The sequence below is a fragment of the Rhinolophus sinicus genome, linkage group LG03 (assembly GCF_036562045.2).
Source record: "Rhinolophus sinicus isolate RSC01 linkage group LG03, ASM3656204v1, whole genome shotgun sequence".
In the NCBI taxonomy this organism is placed as follows: domain Eukaryota; kingdom Metazoa; phylum Chordata; class Mammalia; order Chiroptera; family Rhinolophidae; genus Rhinolophus; species Rhinolophus sinicus.
Genome location: NC_133753.1, coordinates 156,243,881 through 156,262,277, shown reverse-complemented (window position 1 = coordinate 156,262,277; position 18,397 = coordinate 156,243,881).

Genomic DNA, 18,397 nt, shown 5'->3' with positions numbered 1-18,397 from the left:
TCTCATTTCTAGTATTCATAAAAAGCAGAGTGTGATAAGTAGTGAATTTTAAGTAGAAGACCTTTGAGCTACAGAACAGCGGCTTCACCCCAAGTTTCTGCATCGGTAGCTCTGGGATGTGTCCTCAAAATATGCATTTGTAACAAATTCCTAGGTGATGTTGAAACTGCTGACTCTGTCACCACACTTTGAGAACCACTGTTCTAGCACATACTATTGCTCTTCCATATAGATAGGTCTCAGTCACCTGAAACCCAGGTATGAACTACTGAACTCATTCCCTACTCCCTGCCAGGCTCTATTTTTCCTCAGTATTGTAAGTGAAAGCACATCTCACCTGGTTTTTCTAGCAAGAAGCTTCAAAGTCTTCCTTTCCTCTTCCCTTTCATTCCTCCTCCCCTGGCTAGTTAAATAGTCAAGCCCTGTTGCTTCTACTTACTGAAACTCTTCAACCCATCTACCATTTTTCAGTCCCTCTGCTGCCACCTTAGTTTAGGCACCGGCTGATATTTCACAGGGACCTTCCGTATGGAATCCTACATTCTTACTTGTCTTTCTCAAACATTCTCCGCACTATGCGCAAGGTAATCCTGTAAAACAAATCTGATCAGATTGCTTCTCAGCTTGAAGCACTTTTCACTTGCCCTTGGAATAAAGCCCCAAATAGGTGACATGGTCTGTAAAGTTCTGTATGTCACAGACTGCCTATTTCTTCACACTCACTTCAGAGCACACCTCTCACTGTCTGCACTCTCATCACACTGACTTTCTGTCAGCTTTTGGAGCCCGTCATTCTTTCTCTGGAAGCCAGACCTTTGGCATATAGCCTGGAACAGTCTTGGCTTCACACTTGGCTTGTGTAACTCCTAGCCAACTCTCAAATTTCAGCTTAGGTGTCCCTTCCTCAAGGAAGTGTTAATTTACCCACTAGATTAGGTTAAATAGGCTCCTGATACTTGCTTATGGCAACTATGCTTTTCTCATAATGCCCTTTTCACAATGAAATTACTTCTCTGAGTTATGGACTCCCAACTAGAGTCCAGCATCCCTAAAGAAAGAGACCGTTTTTCTTGTATACCGCTTTGTCCCTAGCACTTAACGTTATGCTCATTGCATTATAAGCACTCAATATTTGTTAAATCGTCATCCTTCCTTCATTACTTCCTCCCTCTCTTAAAGATTACGGCAAACATTAGTAGTTTCTTACTCAATATTTATTTCTTAGCCTTATTCTTTGCTAAACAGAGCGCTGATTTTATTCAAGTTTCTGCCTTTAATGTGGCCAGAGATGGTGGTATGACTGGAGAATAAGGGTTCTTGGTAAACATTACAGGAAGGAATTCCAGGATGTACCAAATAAGCAACATAAACAAAACCAAACAGTGGATTTATTAAAAGAAAGGAGACAGTATATCATACTTTCAAGATGGTGCGGCAGTGGGAAGGCCCAGAAAAAGAACAACTGCCCTGAAGAACAAAGAAGTTTAGGATTTTATCATCTTTAAAATGAGGGCAAGAAATATTCAAGATTTAGGGGTGGCATCGCAGGCATTTCCGGGCCGGTTCTCGCTGACCATTCCTTCCCATTGGGAGAAGTGGTTTTTGTCTTTATTTAGCCCTTGTCAGGACTATCATGGCAACACAGGTAGAGATTTTTCTTGGCTGCATGCTAATAATATAATCCATTATAATAGCTAAAGTTCACCTTGAGGGGCAAGGTGGTGTCCTGGATCTGCTCTTGGCCTCTGGAATCCAGTTCTGGCCAGTCTAGTAGCTACACCTTTTCCTAAGGATGACTTCATCTCATTCATTTGTCTCCTCTCACCTCCTCCTTCCTTTCCTACCCCCTCTCTCCCCACAGCCCTGTTCTTTCTGCCTACAGTGACAGGGGGACCTCTTTGAGGAGATTCAATGGAGAGGAAGTTATTTTATTTCCAATACTGATGTAGAATTTAAAACAAAACAAAACCAGTTACTAAATTTAAAGGCAACAAAACTATTGAGTCTCCAGTATGAAAAACTCATGCATTCATCCGATCACCCATCCAACAAGTATTACTATATGTGAAACAGGTAGTAGGCGTTGGATACAAATAGTGAGCAAATAGATATGATTCCTTCCCTTATGAACAAGTAGAAATTGCCCAGGTTGTGTGTGTGTATGTATGTATGTGCGTATGTGTGTGGGGAGTGTATGTGTGTGTTCCAGACAGAGGCGTATCCTGTGTAAGAATCTGGAATTGACAGTTTGCATGACTTGTTGGAGGAACTGAAAACAGTTCAGCTTAGTCAGAGCAGAGAATGAGATAGAAGTGATATGTGGCCTAAAATGTACATCGAGGCAAAACATGAAAGGATTTATTAGCCATATTAAGGGATTTATCCTAAAAGAAACAATGGGTGATTTTGGAAGAATTTGAACCAAGGCAGGTCGTTTTAGCAGGATCCATCTGGTAGTTGTGTAGAGATTAAACTGGGAGGGTGAGAGGGGAAGCAGTGAAAACAGAGGAAGCTGTGGAAGGTCATTAATCCAGTTGTTCCTAAATTTTTCCCCAGCATGGAACACATAAAAAATTGATGTTTTTCTACATATTGTATACACTGAAGGGAATTTGAAGCCTGATTAGGCTTTCAGCTGTTAGAGGGGATGGGCTTGGGGACCAGTTCTCCCAGGCCAGTGGACGGCTCCAAGAGCTGAAGAGAAGAAATATCTATAGGCATTTCAGCACACCTGTAAGCCATTTTGTGCACATCTGTTGGAAAGCTCTGATTTAATCTTATCTCTGGTGCTTATATTCTCACTTTTAAGAACATCAATATGAAATGCAAATAACCTCAAAGATAAGGAGGATCTTTGGCTAAATTGTCACTGAGCCTCCCCCTTTCCAACTTCCTACACCCCCCTCTCTTTGCCTGGTCCTCTACTTGTGGCTTCTACAGAACTCAAGGCTTCTAGATAATTATGACTTCTAGATACCTTTCTCTACCTCCTTTCAACTCTGCACAGCAAACCTTCCATGCACACTCCCTCAGGGATCTACTTCAAGAAGATGACAGTGAGAACAACTGTGATAAAACCAATTAGTTCAATCACACTAATGCTTAAGTCAGCACAGTATTACCCCACCAGAATAACAACGCAAGGTGTCAAGAAGGTCATTAATGTGAAATTACACTAGTGGGATTTTCTGATGACTGGAGCACACTAAAATGATTGAGGTAGAAAAGTAGAGAGCCTCTCAGCCGAAAAGTAGAGAGGAATTGGAAGGAGCGAGGACATTCATAGAGCCCCTAACTAAATCTTGCTGCTGGCTCAGTAATTTGCTAGGTGGATTAAGTTGGTGCTTAATTTGCATAAAAGAAAGGAGCTAAGCCTTTCCACCCCTGTTGTGCCTCCAGGATTATTAAACAATACTTCGTAGATAAGAGAGTTTTGTTTCATCAAAAGGCTTCATGGAGAGCTTTAACAAGCGTTTAGTAATTCAATTTCAAAACATCCTCATGAAGCAAGCAGTGCACTGTTTTTCTGCCTTGTTCAGAAGGAAACCTAGTGAGAGATGAAGAGGGCAGATGACTTGCGACAGCGGATGTCTTGGGAAGATTGGTCTCTTTATTTCTGTGTTTCACACAGCATCTGAAGAGGTGAAGGTTCAGTAAATATCTCCATGAAAGTCAATAACATCAGAAAAGGTTAAAGATAAAAATAGGGCGAGCAGACTAAATTCTATAGACCAGTGGGTCTCGGACTTTGGTGACATAAGATAGCTGGGACCCTTGTACCTGGACATTCTTGTTCAGTTTGGTGGGTTAGGATCAGGCCTGTGTATCTTTAAATAAGTGTTTCTGAGTGATTCTTAATACAGACTGCATTATTTTGGTAGGGCTGCCATAACAAAATACCACAGACTGTGTGGTTTAAACAATACAATTTTATTTTCCCACCGTTTTGAAGGCTAGAGGTCAGAGATCAAGGTGTCAGCAGTGTTGGTTCCTTCTGCGGCCTCTGTCCTTGGCTTGCAGATGACCATCTTCTCGTTTTATCTTCACATGGTCTTCTTCTCTCTGTACTTGTCTGTGTCCAAAATTTTTCTTTTTATAAGGACACCAATCAGATTGGCTTAGGGTTCACCTCAATAGCCTCATTCTAACTTAATCACTTTGTAAAGTCCTTGTTTCCAAATATGTTCATGTTCCGCTGTATTGAGGGTTACAACTTTTAACACGATTTTTCTGTTGGAGGGGGGACATAATTCACCTCATAGCATAGACCAAATATTTTTTTTCCATTGCTCTGGACTGACTTACCAATTGCGAATGTTAAAGATAGAATAGGCTTTAAGACTAGCCATCCTTGCCCTTTGTTTTATGGATAAAAGAAGCCTAAAGACCAACATCTTTTGGAAGCAGAGTGCTGATCAGTGCCACATTTTCCTGTTGCAGTCCAGGAGGCCAGAAACCCTCCAGGTCTTATTCACTATTTATTCACAGAGCTGAAAACAGTACCAGGTGCTCAAAACAGTACCAGGTGCTCAAAACAGTACCAAGTGCTCAATCAATATAGGTCAAATGAATGAATCAATGAATGGATGAATAAGTGAATCTAGTGTTATTTCCCCTATAGCACTCTTCCTCATATCATCAGAAGAGGTTATTTTCAAGTTGGGAGAGGGAGAATGCACTGAGAATTCAGAAAAACTAAATGATGTTCCTGACTGGCAGTTTGGATAAGTTTGGTGGAAGGTGAGAGGCATTTTTCCTCTGGAGCTCTATTTCATTTTCTTGGAGAGAGATTCCTCCATAAAAGTGGAAAGGAAAACTTCCCTTGGCCAGAATCACCAGGAGATGGGAGTTTCTGCTTCTCTCCTTAACTTTCTCAGTACCCGTCCCCCATCTTGTGCCGTTGGCTTGATGAGAAATGTGCAGTCATGTGTCTAACTAAACCACAGCATGCATGGCTTTGTCCAGGGCCAGGGGAAGGTTCCTAATCCCATTTTACATACTACTGAAGTGGGGGAACTATTTGTAGCTTTGCTACTGAAGATGCCTACTACGTGAAGAAATGAGTACCCAGTAGTCCCTATCACCCCTCATTCTGTGGCAGAGGGGCTAGAGATTAGGAGGGCTTTGAGAGTGATAGCTTCTTGCCACATGGTGGTTATCCCTAAGCTTATACTTGCAGATAGTAAACTCATTATTCTTATCAATTTGATTCAGAAACAAAGGGTTCTAGAATCTCCAGTTTATTTAACTCTGCCCCTCTGTATTCTATCGAACTTCCTTGAGACCATGGAGATTAACCACACTTGCCCACTTGGCCTGGCAACCACACTCCCCATCCCATGGCATGTAATAAGTGGCCTTGGGGCTTTGAAGAGGCTGCAAAGACCCACTGTGTGGCAGGGTGTGCCCTCCTCTAGCCCTTTCACATGTAGTTTTAAAAGCAGTTGCAATAATTGACTATAACCATGCTACAAGGCTTTTGAACCTAAGAAACATATTATTAATACATGATTTTACAAAAGCAGAGATGTGTCCACTGTAAACCTCAACTATCACAGCATATGGAACAAGGACGTTGTGAGATCTATGGCTGCCTTTCCAGAAAGGGAATGAATAGTTCTAACCAGGCCATGTGACCCTGCTGCTTTAAGAGACCACCAAAGAGGGAGAGAGGTTTTCTTTAGTGGGATTTAGCCCCTGCTCCATCTTTTATAACTCCTGCCTCGGTATTTATTCACACGCACATTTCTCTTCTCCCGTGGACTCACCCGTTTGAGGTTTGAGGCCGTCTGGGATATGGGAGCAGCTTCCTCATCTTGGTGCCTCCCCCCAGTCCCTCTAACCCAGTGGTTCTCAAACAAGGGCAGTTTTGCCCCGCCTCCTCCAGAAGATATTGGTAATGTCTTAGTTGTCATACTTGGAGGTTTGTATTGGCACCCAATGGGTAGAGGTCAAGGATGCTGCTAAGGATACCCTGCACAGGACAGCCCCCCACAACAGAGAATTATCCAGCCCAACATGTTAACAGTGCTGAGGTTGAGAAACCATGCTGTAAGCAATGACTGCCTCCTCACGTTGTCCACAGTTCATGATCTAGAATTCTGTCATGCTGTCCTCCACTTCCACTGGAAGAGGAGATCCCTTCCACTCTCTCCCCGTCCCCTTAAGCCCTTCCTTCTTCCTCCAGGGCTTCACTCCATCACACATCCCCCTCATTCCATCACATGTAACTCCTCTTTCTCTTATATCCTTTATCATTCCTCCTCCTAGTCCTCATTTCCTCTTTGTCGATAAATATGGACCAGGTTTTCCGAACTTAGTAGGAATCCCCCAAATAGATATTCAATGATTGACATCTCAGAAACTCTTCTTTGAACTCCTTGAAATGCACCCTCTTTTTCTGTGCTGCAAAATTTCCCATATGAGTAAAATTGTTTTCTTCCCTCTGTCCTTCCCCACCCCACCATTCTTTATTCTGGTTTCTTCTAACACTTTATTACAGGGCCTCAGCTTACACTTCAGTCTTCACTGGACATTCAGCATTACTGACCACTTGTTTTTCATGTGGCTCTCTTCTTCCTTGCCTGCTACGTATGCAGTCACCTACCTCTGAAACTGCTCTGCTGTCTCTTTTTAATAACCATTAATTGATGATACACTGATAAAATTCAGAAGTGTTTTTTAACTTAATTTTCTTGCCACATGGTGTCAATAACACAACTCCCAGCATCTGCTATGTGAATAATGAATTGGCAACAGGTTTGGGGCAGCATTAGAAATCTCTTTCAACAACATCTTTATAAATCACAAACGGCTATCTCTGCCTTTCGGCTTCACTTTCTGCAGCAAAAAGGAGAGGTCAAAGTTTACCATGGTTACCTCTCCATCTTTGACCTCTTAGTCACATTCCTTTTCTCCATGTGATTGGCTCATATAACATGGACTCTCAGATTTCATTCAGTAGCATGGTTTCAATTTTTAGTTTTATATGGATAATGCCTTATCTACATACCCAACAACAATTTCTCTTAGAATCATAGAACTCCTATATTTTTCTCTGAAATTTTTGAAATTATTTGACCTAACTGTGTCTTTGGACTTTTTGCTGGCCTCTGCAGAAGGAGTGTCCAGACTCGTTTGCCCATTTGATTGGTCCCTGCTGAAGTACTCGTCCTTTTGGCTCTTTTGGAGTGTTTTTCCAATACTCAAAGCCCAGTCTACTTGTTGTTGTTTTGAATTTCCTGCCCACAAAGGCATCTTCCATCTTTCCCTGAACCGTTGCCATTCTACAGGTTGTCTCAGAACTTCGGTATCTCCTCATGGACCACATAAGGATTTCTTGGGGTCCTTCACATCCTGTGCAAAGTGTGGTCGGCTGAAATGCTCTGGAGTCCTCTTTCCTCCTCCAGCCTTCTCCAGTGCTACTACTTCTGTATTACCTTTGTCTTGGTGCCAAATTGTAGGCTGGGATTCCTCTAAGGGGTTGTAGGCCATGCTTCACTGTGACTAGAAGGCAGGCCTTCCACTCATCTAATGTTTCTAAAGTTTATTTCCCCCTGCCTCCCTGTCACGTCCTCCATCTTTCCGAGATTGGAGCACAGAATGAAGATGGGGAGTCGGGGGGTAAAATACAGGCATGGGTTCCGTTCCTGATCTCACTCTCTCCTTTTCCCCATCCTTATCCTTCAGATCTGAAGAACTGAGCTTTAGGGATTTTCTTTTTTTCTGTTTGTGCCTACCCTGGCATGGAGCAAGTGCAATAACCTCCACACTCACCTTGGAGGTTGGGTTGGTCCAGACTATTTTAGCCCTTGGTTATTGAACTCTTGTTTCTGAATGCCTGTAACACTTTTATTCTATAACACTGAAAAAGGATGCTGTACTGTTAATTATATTATGTCCACATCTTACCTCTACCACTTAGTTGCAAGACTTTCAAGGGCTGTAAACACTGTATGTGATATCATAGAAAGATATTTGGTCTTTGTCCCCAGTTTCTGGCACAGAATTTCTAAAAACCCTTGGGATTTCCTAAGTGATAGGGTGATGGGAACATCTTTTGTTCTAAGGAGGTGACTCTTGGTGGATCCCTAGAGTTTCAGGATGGGAGATGGTCACCAGAAAGACGAAGCCTTGACTTTCCTATTGAAGTGGGAAATTTTCAGCCCCACTTCTCAACCTTCCTGGAGGAAAAAGGAGCTGGAGATTGAGTTAATTGCCGATGGCCAATAATTTAATCAGTAATGCCTATGTAAGGAAATCTTTAAAGTCCCTAAATGATGGGATTCAGAAAGATTCTAGGTTGGTGAACACATTGATGTGCTAGGGGGTGGACACTTCCCCACCTCCATGTTTTATCTTCTAAATCTCTTCCATTTGGCTGTTCCCGAGTTGCATCCTTTATAATAAACCAGTGAGTGTAAGTAAAGTATGTTCCTGAGTTCTGTGAGCCATTCTAGCAAATTATCAAATCTGAAGAGGGGGTCATAGGAAATCCCAATTTATAACCATTTGGTCAGACTGAGTCCTCAGCCTGTGAGGTCTGTGCTAACTCTAGGAAGTTAGTGTCAGAATTAAGTTGAATTGTTGGATACCTAATTGGTGTCTAGAGTATCAGAGAATTGGTTGCTGTAAGGGGAGAGGAGAGGTGGAAAACCTCTCGTATGGTGTCAAATGTATGAGTAAAAACAGCTCACTGTCATATATGTCTGTGCATTTCCAAGGCCTAGGTGTACACCATGCATTTCAGTAATTTTGATAGACTCTGCTAGTGTCAGAGAGAACACTTTGAACCACTGGTGGCAAGTTAGATGGGAAGACATTGTGGTAATTTTGAGTTGAAACTCAAGAAAAGAGAAACTGCTAGTCAAACTGTCTTCTCACAAGGGATTTTTCCATCTTCTATGAATCAATACCATTGTATTTTGTTTAAGAACAGGTGCTTAGCTATCTCAATTCCTCAATAAATGGAGGTCACAGAGCCTCAGATCATGATAGAATTCTCAGGTTCATTTGGCTTATGCAGTAACCATGAGTGACATATAGGATCTCCATTTTTGCAGTCCAGTATTCCATGAATATGGAATAGAAATAGTGGAAATGGGATGATGAGGTATCCTAATAAAGTGTAAATAATGACCCCAAACCATGATTTTGAGTGAAACTATCTGATTGGTAAATTACAATGAAACACATTGTTTAAAAACTATTATTGCCTTATACCAATTTTATTAATATCTGCCTAGCTTATGATAAAACTCTTTTTTAAAGCTGTTGGCTGATAAAGCATTCAGGATATCCACCCTCACCCCCAGAGTGCATTGCAGTGAAGATGTAATGCCCAACATCTGATGTGTGTTTAATTAACTAACAGTAAGCTGTATGTCACTTGAAATCTCTTCCCATGGAAACCACAGGAGCCAGAGACTGTTTACCTCTGCCATCCATCTAACATTCAGATATTTTTTCTTGATTTTCCAAAGAATAAATGTAGACATAAATAATCCTATCTCTTTACTGAAATATAGGAAACTAATAATCTCTCTTTCCTTTTCCCTGCTTCTGCCACCCAGCTACCGTGTTTTCCCGAAAATAAGACCTAGCTGAACAATCAGCTCTAATGTGTCTTTTGCTCCCAGGTCTTATAATATAAGACCAGGTCTTATATTAATTTTTGCTCCAAAAGATGCATTAGAGCTGATTGTCCAGCTAGGTCTTATTTTTGGGGAAACACGGTATACATGAGGTCTCCCTAGGGAACTCACCAGTCATTCCACACATGAAAAGAAGATAGATACAGGTAATTAGATTTGGTGTAAGTAATTTTATTTCATTTTCTCCTCTGAGTCTCTCTCTATCTGTTGGATCCAAATGGAATATAAATTCTTTGAATTCATTAGAAACCCCACATGGTGGCCATCTGTTGTAGATATAGCTACTGGCTCACTCACTTCCATTTCATCCTGCTTGTAGCGCACTTTGCATCAGTTGTGCTGTGGTCTCCAGAACAGCAGCTTCAGCATCACCTAGAACCTGTTAGAAATTTAAATTTTCATTCTGCACTCCAGACCTACAACAATCTGTGTTTGAATAAGCCCTCCAGGTGACTCTGATGCCTGCTCAGGTCTGAGACGTGCTGCAGTACATCTCTACTCAAAGTGTCATCTGTGTCAGCATCACCTGACAGCTTACTAGAAATGCAGACTCTTGGACCCTAACTCAGACCAACTGAGTCACACCCTGCATTTTTACAAAATACCCAGTTTATTCACATGTACAGTGAAGTTAGAGAAGCCATGCTTTGCATCTTTGGTTGCATATTGGATCACCTGTGGCATTGAAAAAACACAAACAAAAACAAAACAAAACAAAAAGGAAGCCCTAAAGGTTTAAATTGACTTGTTGTGAGGTATAGCCTGGAAGATGAATTCTAAAATCCTCTGAGGTGGCTCCAATTATGCAGCAAAGTTTGAGAAACACTGCTTTATATCATGCTAGAGACTGGGAAACTAAATATTATATTTTCCAGCTATCTTATAGCTTCACATGACCTAACGTCCTCCAAATACAGTCAATCCTTGAATAACATGGGTTTAAACTGCATAGGTCTGCTTATACCCACAGTTTTCCCAATTGACCTGCTCAGTTTAAACCTTTGTCATTCAAGGGCCAGCTGGTGGTTGGGAATCCGCATATGCCGAGGGCTGATGTAAATTATACTTAGATTTTCAACTTCATGGATAGTTGGCACTCATAACCCCCTGCGTTGTTCAAAGGTCAACTGTAAATGTAGCTGAGGGTGATTTGGAAGGTCCTCGTGAAGCAGAGTCTGACTGCATTGGTATGCAGTCGTGGGTTTCCTGCAGCAGCAGTTCAGCGGTCCCAGTGTTCATCTCCAGCTTCACAGGTGTCAGTAGGTGCGGCATCTGCTTTACTGGGCTGGACCTCAGAGGGGTGCAGTGGGACTAGAGCCTGCAGTTGTCACAGAAGCTCCCTGGTTCCCTGGGTACCTGAATAATGATGGAAGGCAGTGGCCCTGGTGAGCAGATTCTGCAGTGTTGCTCTACAGGTCATCAGTGCGAGTCAGCCTAGAGTCTTTCTACCCTTGTTATAAGCAGTTAGTTCCTTTCAAATCATTTTCCACTGAAGACAGCTACAGTGGTTTCATTCTTTGCTACTGAATTCTCACGGACCCATCTATGTCAGATATAAATTCACGTCCATGTCAGTCATTGATTGTTCATGAAGTGGCTGAATTGAGCCGTGTTCTGTGTGGCATGAGCCCTTTCTTACCACTTAAAAATTGAATTTTTAGCATCAGAAACAAGAAAACTACTGTGCAACCCGAACTTATGATCCTAGTTAAGAACAGCTCTTTTTTTTTTAATGTCACCCCCACCCTTCCCACTCATATGCTTTCCTCCCAGGCTGATCAAGTCATATTTGGGGTGATCATAAAATCTTGTGATAGACACTTGCCCCATCTAAGTCTTAAAATCCCTTCCCACTTGGAAAGGCAAGACTGATTCCTTCAGTGACTGGCTAGGAAATATAAAATGATTTTTGTTCATGTATTTCAGAAGTCAAAGCCAAGAATGAGTTTTATCCTATAAGTTCATATGAGTGTGTCTGCTTCATATCTATCTGCCAAAGAAAGAGAACCAAATTTAGTAAGAAACATTATTGTATTTTCAAATGATGTTTGTGATGACTACATTTTTTTACATTAGGCATTTCTGATTTTTCAAAAGTATTTTCTGCACATAAAGGGTAACAATGGCTTTTGGTGTCAGAAATTGATGGCCCAGCCAATGGACAGATAGGAAGATAGAAAGTAGGAAAAGGGGAGGGTGATGGGGAGACTGAGCAAAGTTGCCACAGGTTATCTGTATATGTGAGATAGGAGTTGCGTTTTAAATACAATTTTTAATTTTGGGTGTGTTTTTGGATGTCCCCTACCATGTTGGTGGTTGGAAGTTATTAAAGCATTCCCCAAAAGCTGTTTAGATGGAATCTCCTGCGTAGGGGTGAGTGGACATGCTGTGTAGGATTTTCCCACAGTGACTATTAATCTAAAGAAACAGAGTAGCCAGTCAGTGGGCCACCCTTACGAAGACTGTCCCAAGATATTTTTGTAGATTATCTCAGTGCCTTTCCAAATTGAACTTTGTTTACGGGCAAAGGAGGCAGGGTAGGTGGTTGAAGACAATTTCTTATTTGGGCTTTCCCAAGTAAAGAGGCTCCTTTCCCCATTATCTTTGATCTTCCTTTAGAATCATCTCCAAGAGTAGCCCCCTATTGTACACCAGCATTACTCCCAGATGTTGCTGAGGTACGTACATGTAGTTAGCGTTGCACCTACAAGGGAGGTAGAAGGAGAGACTTGGCAGCCTACACTGGACTGAGACAAATGTGATCTCTCTGAAGTCAGGTTCTCCGGATATATAAACATTCAAGATTGTCTTTATCTACAGTGAGTCCGAAGTAAATCCCATGTAGGAGTTGACATGTACTTGGAGATATGAGCTTGACTTATATGCTCCTATTGTGTTGATGTTTATCATATTTAATTTGTTGTTGGTTTTATGCATTTATATTTCACTGGTTGTAGAGGTTTGTGGCTTGCCTTTTAACTTTGGTACAAAGGACATTTTAGAACACTAAAACATTTTCCAGATAATTTCAAAATGAACTGGGTCCCCAACTAATTTGATTTGTAGGAAATAGAGAACAAAGGCTTGTTAACAGAGGGATTTAAAATATAATTACTCACACGTGCAAACATGTTTAAGTGTCGGCTCTCAACGAAGACATATCATGCATGCTCTCGCTGTTGCCCATTAAAAAAAAACAACACACAAAAAACAAAAACCCTGTGCCATATGCAGGTGTGATTACACAGTCAACTGCCAATTCTGACTGGCTCAAGGATGCTTTTAAAAATGTCCAGATGGATATGAATGTCGAATTTGGCAGTTAAATTATGGAGCCCAATATAGCCCTTTTAAGCACTAAGACACTGAAGCCGAATAGTGATGTTTTCCCCCACCCCTAAACAGATTTCAAAAGAACAGTTTGGTTTTTAAGCTGGGAATTATATTTCCTTATTTCTTTTGAATGGCAGGATAAACTTTGTTCTGACTTTTATCACTATTCTTAACTCCAAGTATCTCATGAACAATATCAAAACAAAAAACTTTTTTTTTTTTTTTAAATAAGAAAAAATAAGTGGCTTTTGAGGTAACCTGGCAACTTTAAATGATTGCACAGTGAAGGGGAAATAAAGCAATGGCATCTTAGTCTCCCTGGGTAGCCCCCCAGAGTCTGCCATCTGCCTTCCAGAGACATAGTTTGCAGGAGGAGGACATTAAAACAGAACAGAGGGTCAGGAAGACATCTCCTTGATTCTTGATGTTACAATCACAAACACACATGTCTGCCACACCTAAGAAAACAAGGCTCAGAGGCAACTTGCTATCAGCACTGCTATGGGAAAATGCCATAAATATCACTACTATTTCCTGTTGCATAGATTGCAAGTCCTCAGTGGTAGTCAGGAAACTGCAGATGATTGGTCAACTTTTCAAATAACTTGTGTGGCTGATAGAACGTGGTTTGCCTCATCTAATGTGCAATGCAGGGCTTTCTTCTAGCAGACAGAAGCATCTGCAACATGTCCCTAGAGGATCGGCTAGGGAAGGACTCTCAGCAAGATTGCTGAAGTGGGACTCCGCCACACGGTAGACCCAGCATAACATATTCCTGGGGTGCCAAAAAAATGTATGCAAGTGGACGCTTTGGTCACTGTTGCTCAAGCAGTATTTCGTTGCAATCAGAAGTCTCTGGACCCTGACGGTAACCACTTTGAGCACCTCTTGTAATTACAGAAGTCAAACGTGACTTGTGTTCGTCTTTTATTATCAGTATATATTGAGTATTACAATTTTAATACAGATTTCCTTCCTTAAAATGTGTATACTTTTTTTTTTGGCACCCTCTGTCTATGTGCTTCAGGCATGGGAAGGGGGTAGAAGAAAGGAAATGGTGTTTTCATATAGTGCCTGGTTCAGTGTAGGTGTAAGGCAACCATGTGATAATATTTGGAGCGATGACATCAGGGTAAGCTGCAGAGTACTCCAGGCTTCCCATTGTCCCCCAGCCAGGTGACAGCCAAACCTCATTGTTGCATCTTTCATATTAGGAAATAAGGTCAGAATGAACAATTTAGATGAACTGTAACAAGCAAAGTGGAAAGAAAAATCGGAGCCCTTAAACATTTGCCCTGGCTCCACCCCGACCCTAAGTAAAACCAGCTTAACTATTACTATTGGCTGGACAAATGAGAGCAGTCAAAAGTGGCATTTGCCTTGTGGGTAACTTTGGCAAATTAGTTGGCCCCTCTATGCCTTGGTTTTCTCGTCTTTAAATTAAGGATGAATGGTTTCTAGAAAAAACGTTTCATGTTAAAGAAGTTTGTGCTCCATATCTGAGTCTTCGTTTCTTCTTCATTCTTCTACAGTGAAACAACGGACAGCAAAGCTTCTAGATATAAAACTCATTCAACACACAAAGACCTGTTATAAGAGGTTGATTTGATGTTATGTAATATCTGATTCATACAGAAGCATGTATATATGTTACATAAGAAAAAGTGAACATCTATGAACCCACTACTGTCTGTCAAAGTTACATATGTGCTCCCCAACCCTGCCTCCTGCACGTCCCACTGCCAAGCGGTATCCACTCTCCTGACTTTTGGGCCTTTATCTTTTGTCTTTTTTCCCAATGGTTTTACCACATATGTTTGCTGAATAACATCTCATTTAGCTTTCCTTATTAAGGGGCTTAAGAAAAAATGTAATCATTCTATGCATTTTCTTCTGTAAATCATTTATTTCATTTTTATTACCTGTCTAAGGTTCCTCCATATGTTGTTTATAGCTGTAATTAACTCATTTTCACTACTAGGTAATATTTTATCATATAAATAGTCTATAGTTTGGCTAACCAGTCTCCAGTTGATAGAGATCCATTTGTTCTATTGCAAAGAGTACAGCTGTGGACTCTTGTGCATGACTCATATTGTACCTATGCAAGAATTTCTCACCTAATACTGGAATTTCTAGAGTACATATTAGGAGATATGTGTGTGTGTATATATATATATCTTTAGAAGATGATGCCAAATTATTTTCTAAATAGATTTTACAGGAGATTCTTCATAATGCATGTTGTGTGGGTTCTACTATATTAAGGCAACATTTGTACTGTATTCTACAAGCTGGGCATGAGCAAAATGGTACTTGTGTAGTACAAATGTCTTCACACCTAGCTTCTGTTTGCCTACCTGCCCTAGAAGATGGACAGTCCTAACCCTAAACTTAGGGACAATGTTGGCAAGGCCAGTGTCCATTTCCTCACCTTCATCTCCATGAACTGCCCTTCGGCCCTGACCTGGGGCTCCTGGTGCCTTCCTGCTCTTAGCCCCCTTGGATATGAAATGGGTTATTTACCCTGTTGGTGACAGCTCCCTGTCTGTATTTTCCTGGTAGCTGAGGGCAGTGAGAACCATGTATTCTACTTACTTGGCTTCTTCTAGAATGAGATGCTCCCTGCACATAGTCCTTAGCAAAACCTTAATTCTCCTGCCAGTTGTCCCTTTCCTTTTTTGCTTAAACTTTTCATTTCTTCTAGTAAATATGGATACATATCATGTTTTGTCATTCTTTGAGCAGTATTTTAATTAATATTGAATTTTATTTAATTCAATTTAATTGTAATAATGACTTTTAATTAATACTTATTGTAATACTTTTTATAGTCCATCATCACATTTTCTGCTTAGTCACAAGCAAAGACTTTCAGAACGTTTACTTTACACTGTGCTGGATACTGAAGTGAGTGCTGTGGTTACAAAGATAAACACAGCAGCAAGGGCACAGATAACAGACAGGTGCCCCCAGTGCAGTGTGATGAGTTCTATGTGGAGATGTGAGGAAACATGGGCCAGAAAGGAATACTTTCTGGTTGGGACAATGAGAAAGAGGCCCACAGAGGTGTTAATGATTCTGTTGCACTTCAACATCTGGAGAAGTAAAAGAAAGGCAGCTAAGGAGAGCCAGCTCGTCATCCCAGCGGTGACTTGGTGTGAATATACTGGACTTCTGGAACATTCCTCACTGAAGCCACAAGTCACCTAGTAGGCTGCACAAAGGTAAACTCGGATTGAGAAAAATCTGAATTAACAGCCTCCACTTTTCCACTGGTTTTCATACAAGGAGGATTGTCCTACCCAGGAGGAACAAAAGCTGAATTGGAAGAAGCTGTCTTGGGCTGTGGGTCATCCTGACCCTGTGATTATACAGCGTGACCCAGCTGACTCAGAATGCATCCTGCTAGATAGAACCCGTGCACTTGGCTTTCACATCATCAGTGATGAATGAGCTGAGGTCAGAGGCTGTTCTCCTAGGGGCCTTCGGAGTGCACAATTGCCAACCAAGTTTTTCGTGCTAACAGACAAGTGGAATGTGTAGGAAATAGAAATCTCCAAGCTATGCTCAAGCCAGGACTTTCAATGCCATCCCCACTAAACAATTAATCAGCACTTTTACCAAGTTGAGCTGATTGGTTGGAATTTTTTCCCCTTCCCTCTCTTGGAGGGAAAAGAATGGTTGAAATTAGCAAATAAAGTAGCAAATTCATTGCCTGAATGGCAGAGAATGGTGCATGCTCCCAAATTAAATTTATGAAATGAAGATTTTTATCTCTGCTTCCCATATTTGCCTGGGACGGTTACCACTTTGTTACTTATTTAATTTCTTCCCTTTGAGTCCTGAATCAAAGGTAAAGGGACTGAAATGCATGGAAGCCTTTACTTTCGAAAATCTGAATTCCAACTTACTTTAAGGGCAGAAGTCAGTTTGTAGTGTTCCATTTTATTCTCCACCCACCCCAACCCACCATAGCCTTGTTCAGACTGACAAAACAACTAGATTCTGTCTAGGAGAGACTGAGTCTCGGGGAGATGTAGCCTTTCCTGCATTCACCACCCTGGTGAGAACTGAGCTAGCACAACTTTCTTCTCTGGTCTCCATTTTTAAGGCCTTTTTACCTTTGTGTCACCATTGGGTGAGATAGTGTGAGCAGGTTAGAGTTAGAAATTTCTTCCACAGCAGCTTCTTACATCAGGCACCTATAAAAAGTCTCTGCAAAGTTCGTGCCTCAGCTAAATAAGTGGTTAAGGAGTTAAGCAAAAGAGGTTTTGAAAGAGAAATTGACATGTAAAATAAAGCCATGCTAAAAATGAAGAATAGGTTAGCCTTTTTTTTTTTCTTTTTTTTTTTTTAAAGCACACTTTTCCCTACCCCTCCCTCTCTTGACTGGGAAGAAAGCTAGCAAGTTCATACAGGCAGTATCATATCCCACTAAGGAAACACATCAAATATTTTAGGATCTTTTCAAATGTGAAAGCATATCATAAAACCTAATGCCAATTTTGCATGTGAAATTTCACCACCTTTTTTTTCCCCCAAATGGTTTGTCTTAGCATTTTTGCTGTAGAATTAAATTAGAAAGTTGGAGGAAAAAGTAAAATATTCTTTACATAGCTCAAGGAATCCAACAGTTATTGTGTTTCAAAATATATCTTAAAAATAATAGCTCAGTTTTTCACCTCATCTTTCTCAGCTTGTAATTTGCTATGCCACATGAATGACATACTTTGGAGCAAGTTGGGGTCTTACTCTTTCAAGTTCTGATTTGGAGAAATATAAAGAACACGGGCTATAAAGTAAGATAGACACATGTTTATCTCTTGGCCCTGCCAGTAAGTAGCTGAGTGACAATGAGATATTATTGAATGTCCCTGATCCTCGTTTTCTTCATAGGTATCATTCAGGTCAGGGGTTGACAAATGTTTTCTGTACAGGTCCAAACAATACATATTTTAGGCTTTGCAGGAAAAATGGTCTCTGTTGCAACTACTCACTTCTGCAATTGTAGCAGGAAAGCAGCCATAGACAATAATTAGCAAATGGGTGTGTTCCAATACAACTTTATTTACAAAAACAAACTATAGGCTGGATTGGGTCCATGGGATGTGGTTTGCTGACCCCTGGTATAGCTAACGATGCCTTCCTCCCAGTATGATCGTAAGGACTACGGGCTGGCTATATGTCCAGTGATAAGAACAGTGTCTGGCATAACATGAGTTCTCTTATCCCATACCTCTGATTCCCTTTGCTGCCAATTATCACCAACTTAGAATGTGCTTGGGTAAGGGGAACTGTTCGTCAGCAGGGAATCAAATTGTTCTGGAGAGAGTTGCTCTTTGCATTTGTCTTATTAATTGTGAACGTATTTTTAAAGCTCTGAGCACAGAATGAAAGCCAATTGTTTT